Below are 9612 nucleotides of genomic sequence, written 5' to 3'. Positions count from 1 at the left end.
GTAGTGCTAGGACTGAAGGTGTGCAATACCACACCTGGTTAGGAAGCTAATTTAAAAAATTATAATATAATTATATTATATTATGATCTAGCTTAAATAATCTTCACAGCATAAAACTTCACCAACATCAAGTTGTAAATGAAATAAAAAACACCGGAGGAAATAAATTACTATAAACTAGCAAGAGGCAGCTGGAAGACAACAAAGACACTGATATAAAATAGTTTATTTCAAATACTTAAAGTAATAAAATATACACCAAAGAGAGACAAAGGAATAAAATACTATTAAAGTACTTAGAAGATTAAAAGAATCGGAATCCTCAGAATGCAAATATGATAATTGAAATGAAAACTTGGTATGTGGAGGTTAGGATACAATTGCAGAAAAGAGATTGATCTGAAACGATTACGCAGACCATGGCACAAAGAGATGAAAAGGTGGCCCAAACATATGAAGATAAGATATAGAGACCAAAAATGCATTTGGAAGGTATTTTATTCATTCACTCAACAGGAACAAGAACATATCACAAAGAATTTCATTTAAGATGTTCATGGAAGGTTTTACTCACAGTAGCCCAAACTAGAATGACTACCTGCTAGTGAGTAGATTATTTGTTCTGCTCTAGTCATATAAAAAATGTTAATTACCCTCAGTCACAAAGGTGGAGATGTTATATTGAGTGAAAGAAGTAAGACATAAAGGAATACATACTCTATAATTCTATTTATTGGACCCAATTTAATCTAGGGTGGAAGCCTCTGGGCATGAACTTTCTGGAATGATAGTCTATATTTTGCTCATCTGTTAATAATATTGGTTTATGAAACTGTCAAAGTTCATAACTGGCTGGGCAGTGGTGGCGCACACCTTTAATCCAGCACTCGGGAGGCAGAGGCAGACGGATCTCTGTGAGTTCGAGACCAGCCTAGTCTACAAGAGCTAGTTCCAGGACAGCCTTCAAAGCCACAGAGAAACCCTGTCTTGAGCCGCGCCCCCCACCCTCAACACACACAAAGAAAAGCTTATAACTGAACATGTATGCTGTATCCATTTTATTGCAGGTAAGTTATACTTCCCCAATAGGTAAAAATTAAAATATTAGAGAGAAGTAAAAGGTACATACAGGAAGCATATATTCCTTAAAAACGAAGTAAAAAGGCAATAAATAATTCACTAGAGAAACGTGTAAAATATAAATAGGAATTCAAGGAAAGGTAAATTAGTAAGCCAGTAAACACATGGAAAAAAAATGCAGTTTCACTAGTAAGTAGAGACATGCAAATTCAAATACCACAATGTTGGCACCTATCACACATAAGCAGAATTTAAGTCTAAAACAATTCTAAAAGGCTGACAGGATTTGAGAATGACAGACATTGCCACACACTGCAAGTGAGGGTTGAGATTGCAACACTCATTTTGGAGAAGAATAATTTGGAAATAGAAGGCAAAGGAAACCTGTCAACTCATTTCTGGATAGCCTTAGGTCAGACATTCATACACTTTCATATCCCAAATGATTTTTCCTGTCGCCACTGCCTGAGTGCTGAGATTACAAGCATGAGTCACCACAGTCGGATCATTCAGTGCTGTGCTTGAACCCAGGGCTTGGTACATGTTAGGCAAGCACTCTACCAGCTGAATTACATCCTCTATCCTCAAGATACATTTATATCAAAAACAATTTTATTATACTTTTTTAATATGTGCACCACCACAGTGCGTGGGTGGAGGTCAGAGGATAACTGATTTGTGGGAGTTGACTCTCTCCTGTCATGTGGGTCCCAGGGATCGGACTCAGTTAGTCTTGGCAGCAGGAACCTTTACCCACTAAGGTATCTCACGGCGCAGATTGAAAAGTTTTAAAACTGACTGTGAACACCAGGGAAATTTGGTTTAAATGAATTGTAGCTAATGACACTACACTAGAAAATAGAATTGAGAGATTAAAAAAGAATACTTATGTGCCCTTTGTCTTACCCACCAACACCTGAGGCACTCTCCTTGGAGACATGCTGACAACGATCACCAGGGAATCAGGTGGGTAATCTTACTCTCCTTCCCATCCTCCAATTCTGTGTGTGTGTGTGTGTGTGTGTGTGTGTGTGTGTGTGTGTGTGTGTTTTGTGTTGTGTTTAATTAGACTGATAAAATGTTTACTTACGGCCTTTTCAAACATTCTTAGAGTTATTTTTCTCTGTTTCCTCCTTTTGTATTTAGCTGCCCTCTGCTCACTATGAAACCTGAAATGCTGAAACAGCTAGAAGAAAACACAGGCAGCACTCTACATGATATAGATCAGGAAGGGACTTCTGAATAGGACCACATCCACTCAGGAGCTAAGGTCAACAACTGGCAAATGGGACCACATAGAGCTAAAAAGCTCTGTGCAGCAAAGGAAACCATCTGTACAGAGGTGAGGAAGCCCACAGTGGGACAGGGTCTTCACCAGCTCCACATCTGATAGAGGATTAACAACTAGAATTTACAAACAAATAATCAAGAAAACAAACACAGCCCAATTAAAAACCAGCTACTGGTTGGGACAGGGTGTTCTCAAAAGCAGAACTAAAACTGACAAATATCTTAAAAATGTTTGCTATCTTTGGCAATTAGGAAAATACCAATGAAAACACCTTGATGCTTCATCTTACCTTAAAGAAGTGCTGGTGAGGATAAAGAGACATGGGGAACTTCATTCACCACTAGTGGGATTGCAAACTGAGGCAGCCACTATGTAAATCAGTGTGAAGAATTCTCAAAAACCTATGAGTACATCTACCACATAACCAGATATACCATTCCTTGGTATATGCCCAAAGGACTTGAAATCCTACTTCACAGATCTCTGGTCAGCAATGTTCATTGCCACTCTGTACATAACAGCTAGGAAATGGAACAACTTCAATGTCTTTTAACTGATAAAAGGATAATGAAAATGTGGTGCATAGACACAGGAATTCTACTCAGCTGTGAAGAACAATGAAATCATGAACTCAGCAGGTAAAGAGAGAGAATTGGAAAACATACTGAATGAAGTAACTCAACCCAGAGAGACAAATGCCACATATTTGCTCTTATTTTTAAATCCTTGTCCCAAATCATTAGATTTGAGCATATGACCTGAAGTAACCTAGAAGCTAGGGAGTTAGGAAAGGACCATGGCAGAGGCTTGTGGGTGGGAGAAAGAGCCCTAGAGAAGAGGCTGGAAGGATACAGATGCTGTGGTGGTAGGTGGTGGTGTGGAGATGGGGAAACAGAGCGGGACTTACTAAGCTTTTTTTTTTTTTTTGATGCAAACTGCACAAGGCTTTATTGTTGTTTAACAACTTACTAAGCTTCTTAAAGGCATAGATGACTTATTAGTCATCTTTGAATCCTAGTGTCAGCCTTATGCCAGGCATATGTTGAACATTCACTAAGTATTGGTAAAATTGGAGCTGGAGAGGTGGCTCAGCAGTTAAGATCACTGGTTCTTCTTCCAAAGGTCCTGAGTGCAATTCCCAGCAACCACATGGTGGCTCACAACCATATGTCATGGGATCTGGTGCCCTCTTCTGGTGTGCAGGCAGAACACTGTATACATAATCAATCAATCAATCTTAAAAAGTATTGGCAAAGTTAATGCCTGAATCATATTATTTCAAAGGATGTCCTGGGACTGGGAACAGAAATGATATGTGGCTGTGAGAGAAAAGTAGTAAAGTGGAAAATTACCAATACGGAGCCAAGTAGAAATATAAGGTTATTTAATAGGGAAAAGCCTTACTTACAGAGCAACCTAGCCAGCCGGTGCGGCAGCAGTCCGTACAGTAAGCAGAAAGGGTGAAACTCAAAGCGAAACCCAGCCACCTGAAACTCTTACTCTACATCACCCTGACCACACCCTTTCAGGCGTGGTCAGGCAGACCTGTAGCCAGCCCCTAAGCAGGCGTGGCTACAGGTTCCCCTACAAAGTAGGGCTAATGATTAGCAGCTAGGAAAGGCAGCATTTCCTAAAGAAAAATCTTTAGCACTGAGTAATCTAATGGGAACAAATATTTGAAAATGCCATTGACTATTTTGGGTTCTGTATGATTTACTAATTATGAGAGATTTTTATTATAGTTCAATAGACTTTTTGTGTTTTTTTTTAGTGATTTACAAGATATGCTATTACATAATCAGAGCAAATTATTTTTAATGAGATACAGACTGATGAGAAAGTCATGGTCTCTCTGTGTCTGACCCTGAGCAGCTAGAGAGGACACATGCCAATGATGACAAATAAGGGCCTTCTGTATGGGAGGAGGATGGTAGACCAGTAAGCTCCAATTCTCTCAACTTCAATAGCCTGAGACACTGTTTGCTGAATGGTAAACACTGAGTTCCTTCCTTGGAAGAATGTGGCCTAGCTTACTTGGCTGCTCACATTCTGCTAGTGGCTTCATTACATTGGCAGTTGCGGCTACAATAGAATTTTATTTATCCAATTGAAGTGGGTTCAAGAGATGGTGACATTATAGTGATGCTCAAATCACATGTAATATGTGAGAGGTGTTCTTACAGAAAAGCACGGGATATGCTCTTGTGAGATATCTGAGTGACAAGTGACTAAATTGTCCTCAATTTAGCACTTCATGCATATATATCTCCAATACCATGGTTAATTTTCCAAGATAGACATGTCCAAATGGTGGGTTTGTCTAGATTTAAAAAATGTGCCTTATCCTGATTTTGGAGTACCTGAGCTAGTCTAGAAAACCAAATCATCATTTTTCTTTTGTATGAGATAAGATTCTTAGGTCATTTCTTCCATGTTATAGTAGATCTGAATTAAGAGGGAACAGAACACTCCCCAAGGAAATCTGTGTGTGGAAGTGACTGGTGAGCACAGAGGAGCAAATGTGAGCTTCCTTCTGACTACATGAAATCCCAGTCTGGTGGTAATACTGGTGATGGTGGAGAGGTCAGAGATGTAAATTTAATATAAGATAATATGAAATAATGTCAATTTCTGTGAAGCAGAAAGCAGTGATTGTGTTCTCGCATGTGTGAAAGCATTTGTGTACAGATTTACACCACAGTCTATTAACATGAGTGGACTGATAATTGAGAGTAAAGCAAGGTAAGGAAGAATTCTAAAACAACTCAAAATAAGAAAAAAAAAATCAGGTTTCTCATTATTAGGAGCTGTCACTCTTGGCTTCTAATGGGATACCACAGGACTCGGTCATTGCTGAGTCAGCGAGTCTGCCACCTAAGTACTTTGCATTTTAACATTATTTGATTACTTGTGACTCTTCCAGATTCTCAGTACCAAAGTGAAACTTAGTCATTTATTGATTGAAAGACTATAGAATTCATTTTCTTTCTGTTTGATGAAAGCATGGAGGTTTATATAAAGAGACACATATATAAAGACACATATATAAAGGAACTATGTAAGCACAATGTATTTGGTGATCATTTTGTAGACAAATACACAGCAATACAGGGTTTCCTACCCACACAGGCCCCCAGAGAAATTTTCTCTGAAGTAAACAAATTCAGTATGTGCTGTGAGTGGGTTTGGGGAGGGAATGTTTGTTGATCTGGGATGTTCTTGCCAAGGACGTGGTTCTCATGTTAGGACTGGGGAGTTAAGTTTCCTTCCAGGTCTGGTCACTGTTATTCAAACACATGGCTATAGGGCCTTGTAAAATCTGGCAATAGATGATGTGCATACGGCAATGAAAATCTGTCATCAAAGCTCGTTAAGAGTAAAGTCACAGCTCAGCAAGTGTACATAAAAACTAGCCCCAGGAGCTGTGTAGCATCTTTGAGGGCCATACAGTCAACCACCCACACATTCTTGCTACTCTATGCCTCTGGTTCTCTAGCTTCTATCTTGGTTGCCAATTTTGCCTCTCTGTTTTGTCTTTAGTATGTTTATTTTGAATGTATCTTCTGGAAATGATTTTCTTACATGGCAGACCAGGAATCAGAGAAAGAAAGCTGAAATCAGTGGTAATAAGACCTACAAAGACTTGCCTTGCTCACATTTGAGACATACTTCTCTCAGACATGCTCCACCTGCTAAATGCTACACAGTCTCCCAAGATTACATGCCAAGACTGTGAGCTTGTAAGGGCATGTGTCAGATTTTAACCATAATGGGAAGCAATGAGCCATCACAGGAGGAGTGACCATAGTTCCATATGGTCTTGCAAAGCAATTTGCTGAATGTTTGCTGAGGAATGAAGACATTGACCCACAAATATAGTTATGTTTTATTTTCTTATTAAAATAGATAGCAAAGAATTATATACCAAGCCATGTACCCAACTGTTAAATGAGGTGATATTTTGTTTATGATCTAACAAATAAAGCTTACCTGAAGATCATAGGGCAAAGCTAGTCACAATAGTTAGCCATAAGGCTAGGCAGTACTGGCACACACCTTTAATCTCAGCATTCAGGAAACAGAGGCAGACAGATCTCTGTGAGTTCAAAGCCACCCTGGGCTACATGAGATTGAATCTGTCTAAAAGAGAAAGCTTGCACAAAGGGGGTCCCAGCACTTGGGATCACATTCCTTTAATCCCAGCACTAGAGAGGTGGAGACAGGAGTGATATGGCTGGGCAGAGAGAGGAATGTAAGGTGAGAGGAGACAAGAGAGAGATGCAGTCTGAGGATTCATAGATATGGATGCAGTCTAGACAGTCAATCTGAGGCAGCAGTCAGTCTGAGGATTTATGGAGACAGGATCACTCATTTGGTCTGAGGCAGAGGTAAGAGCTAGTGGCTGACTGCTTTGCTTCTCTGATCTTTCACCTTGCCCCCTCTACCCCACCCCCATAACTGACTCCTGGTTTTTATTATTAAGATCAAAGAAAATTCGTGCTTCAGCTAAATCTCTCTGAATAAGTTTAAAACATCTTTTGGTAAGTCCATTGCTCAGAACTAACATCAACACAATGCATTGCAGTTTCACTGGTAAGATTTTTATCTCTTACTGGTAAATTAATAAAGTGACTTTCTTAAACTTCTATTAAGGTAAAGATTCTGCAGAATATTTTCATGGGAAACATTGCTTGTATCAGATCTGATCTTTCCATGCTGTTCTGCCCATCTAGAGATGGAAGAGGACAAAGCTGTTTTAGTTAATAATCTCTTTTTGTAGGTAACAATTTGAATTCTCATGAGTTCATGTTCGGAGGTTTATGGCATTTTCCTAGACTCTGCCACAGAAGACATTTTCTGGCTCCTTTGTCTTTCAGCATCTCTCAGGATTAATAGAACAATAAATTTAAGTTATTTCTGCTTCTTGTTTTCATATAAAAACTTAGAAAATTGGACATCCTGTTTAGGATTTTTTTTTTTTTTAATTTTTGAGACAGGGTTCCTCTGTAGCTTTGGATCCTGTCCTGGAACTCTCTCTGTAGACCAGGTTGTTCTTGCACTCGAAGAGATCAGCCTGCCTCTGCCTCCCGAGTGCTGGGATTAAAGGCATGTGCCACCAAGCCCGCTCTTTTAGGGTTCTTAGCTCATGGTATTTATTTCTCTGCAATGTGCCTTAGATTCTGTCCAAATCTCTCCCTCTTGAATTTCCTTTCATTTCACCTGTATTTATGCCAGCATCGATAATATACCATTAGCTCTGATGGGAAGTAGATAGATGGAAGATGAACCAGTTATCTGTGTATTTTGACATGACCAATCCAATATTAATATTAGAAGGTTATTGAGCATTTGTTTTTTTTTATGAAATTAAAAGTTCTCGAGAAAAAACACATGAAGCGTTCACATATAAGTATTTATGTTTTAAGGCTTTCTAAAAGAAAAAAAAGAATCAGAATGAAGTAAAAATAAAAACAAATTGAATTTCTATTTACAATTACAAATTTAATAATACTTTCAGAATGTTTGGAAAAGTGATTTCTTCTTCAGTCTTGGGAAGGCCTGTCTGTAGGCCCGAGGCGACAGCTGTGGCAGTGACAGAAACTTCCTAGGGTGGGAAATGATTCTGTAACACAACCACTCAGAAACCAGGGGAGTTTACTGGTCTGAGCCTGTGCATCATGAAATGAAGCCAAAGGGATCTGAAGTTCCAAATAGAGGCATCCAGTCAGCTCATTCACAGATAAGTAGTAAAAGTAGCTGCCCACCCCACATAGAGCTGGGGGTCCATGCTCCTTTTAGGATAAACATTCAGTGAAAAAAAGAAGCATTTTGAAGAATGGCATTTCAAAAGATTTATTTTGTTTTTAATTTGTATATGTGTATGTATGTGCTTATTTGTGGTATCCACGGAGGCCAAGAGAAGATATTAGATCCCCACGAGGTGGAGTGGCCATCTATGTGGATACTTAGGATTAAACTTCAGTCCTTTGATAGACTAGGAAATCTCTTGACCCCTAATGCATTTATTTCTCCAGCCTCTGCCCATTGTTTTGTTGGACTCTCTCACTGTGAAGGGTGTGAGCGTATTGTTAGCATCCACTTTAATAGCTGTCACCATGCTCCCTAGCACTTGGTGACTATTTGATTAAAGCAGCTGGAGTTTTTCTCTGGATCTTAAGAAGGGGCTGGTAGGGGATGGGAGGATGGGGAATGGGGGGGTGGGGGGATGGGGGGATGGGTGGGTGGGGGATGGAGGGATGGGAGGAGGCTCATTGGTTAAAAACCTTGATGCTCTTCTAGAGGCTCTGGCTCTGATTCTCAACACCCACATTGTGGCTCATCAGTAATTCCAGTTCCAGGAGATCTGACACCCTCTTCTGACCTCTGAGGGCACCAGAATGTAATATGTACTCAGGCATCACATTGTAGTCTGTTAATATGCACGATTTATATGCATTATTTATTGTACTCTGTTAACACGACAATTTATATGCATTATTTTAATAAATCTATATATTAGTTAAAATAAACTTAAATTATATAGTCTCATAGATGGCAACCCCCCCCCCCCAAATTTAACATTTGCCTTACTTCCCAAATTGTTTCCATGTTTCTTATCTCAGGGAATATCCTCACCCACACAGTTTCTCAGGTAAGTACCTAGGAATGGGTATATTCATTCTTTTTTGTCCCTGTCCTCCAGCTCCAACCAGCCACCAGTCCTCACCCATTTTCAAAATTCCCAGTTTTACCAATTCTCCTGCCTGACCATTTGCATCAGTCTCTTTCCCATTAGTGCAACAAAATATCTGCATCTTGATAACTTTGTAAAGAAAAGAGGTGCCTTTAAATCATTAGTTCTTTAGGCTCAAGGACATGACAGGCCTGGGCTTGACTCTAAAGAGACATTGTGGCAGATGAAATCTGAATGGTGACAGCATATGCTGGAAGGAGAGATCACCTGATAAATCAGGAAGCCAGTGTGGTTGGGGAAGGGCCATGTGTGTTTTGTTTTTTGTTTTTTGTTTTTTGTTTTTGTTTTTGTTTTTTTAACAGTCAACTGGAGTTCCTCTATATCAATCCTTCCAGGGGCCATTCCCTCCATGGCCTAATTTCTCCTCATTAGGTCTCACCAACTCCCAACATCTCCATCTGAGAACAAAATTCCTATGGGAACCCTTCGGGTAATGCACAAGCCATATCCAAACAATTGTATCATTTCTCCATGTTGTATCAGCGAC

This window comes from Cricetulus griseus, assembly GCF_003668045.3.
Source record: "Cricetulus griseus strain 17A/GY chromosome 1 unlocalized genomic scaffold, alternate assembly CriGri-PICRH-1.0 chr1_0, whole genome shotgun sequence".
In the NCBI taxonomy this organism is placed as follows: domain Eukaryota; kingdom Metazoa; phylum Chordata; class Mammalia; order Rodentia; family Cricetidae; genus Cricetulus; species Cricetulus griseus.
This window is presented reverse-complemented; position numbering follows the sequence as displayed.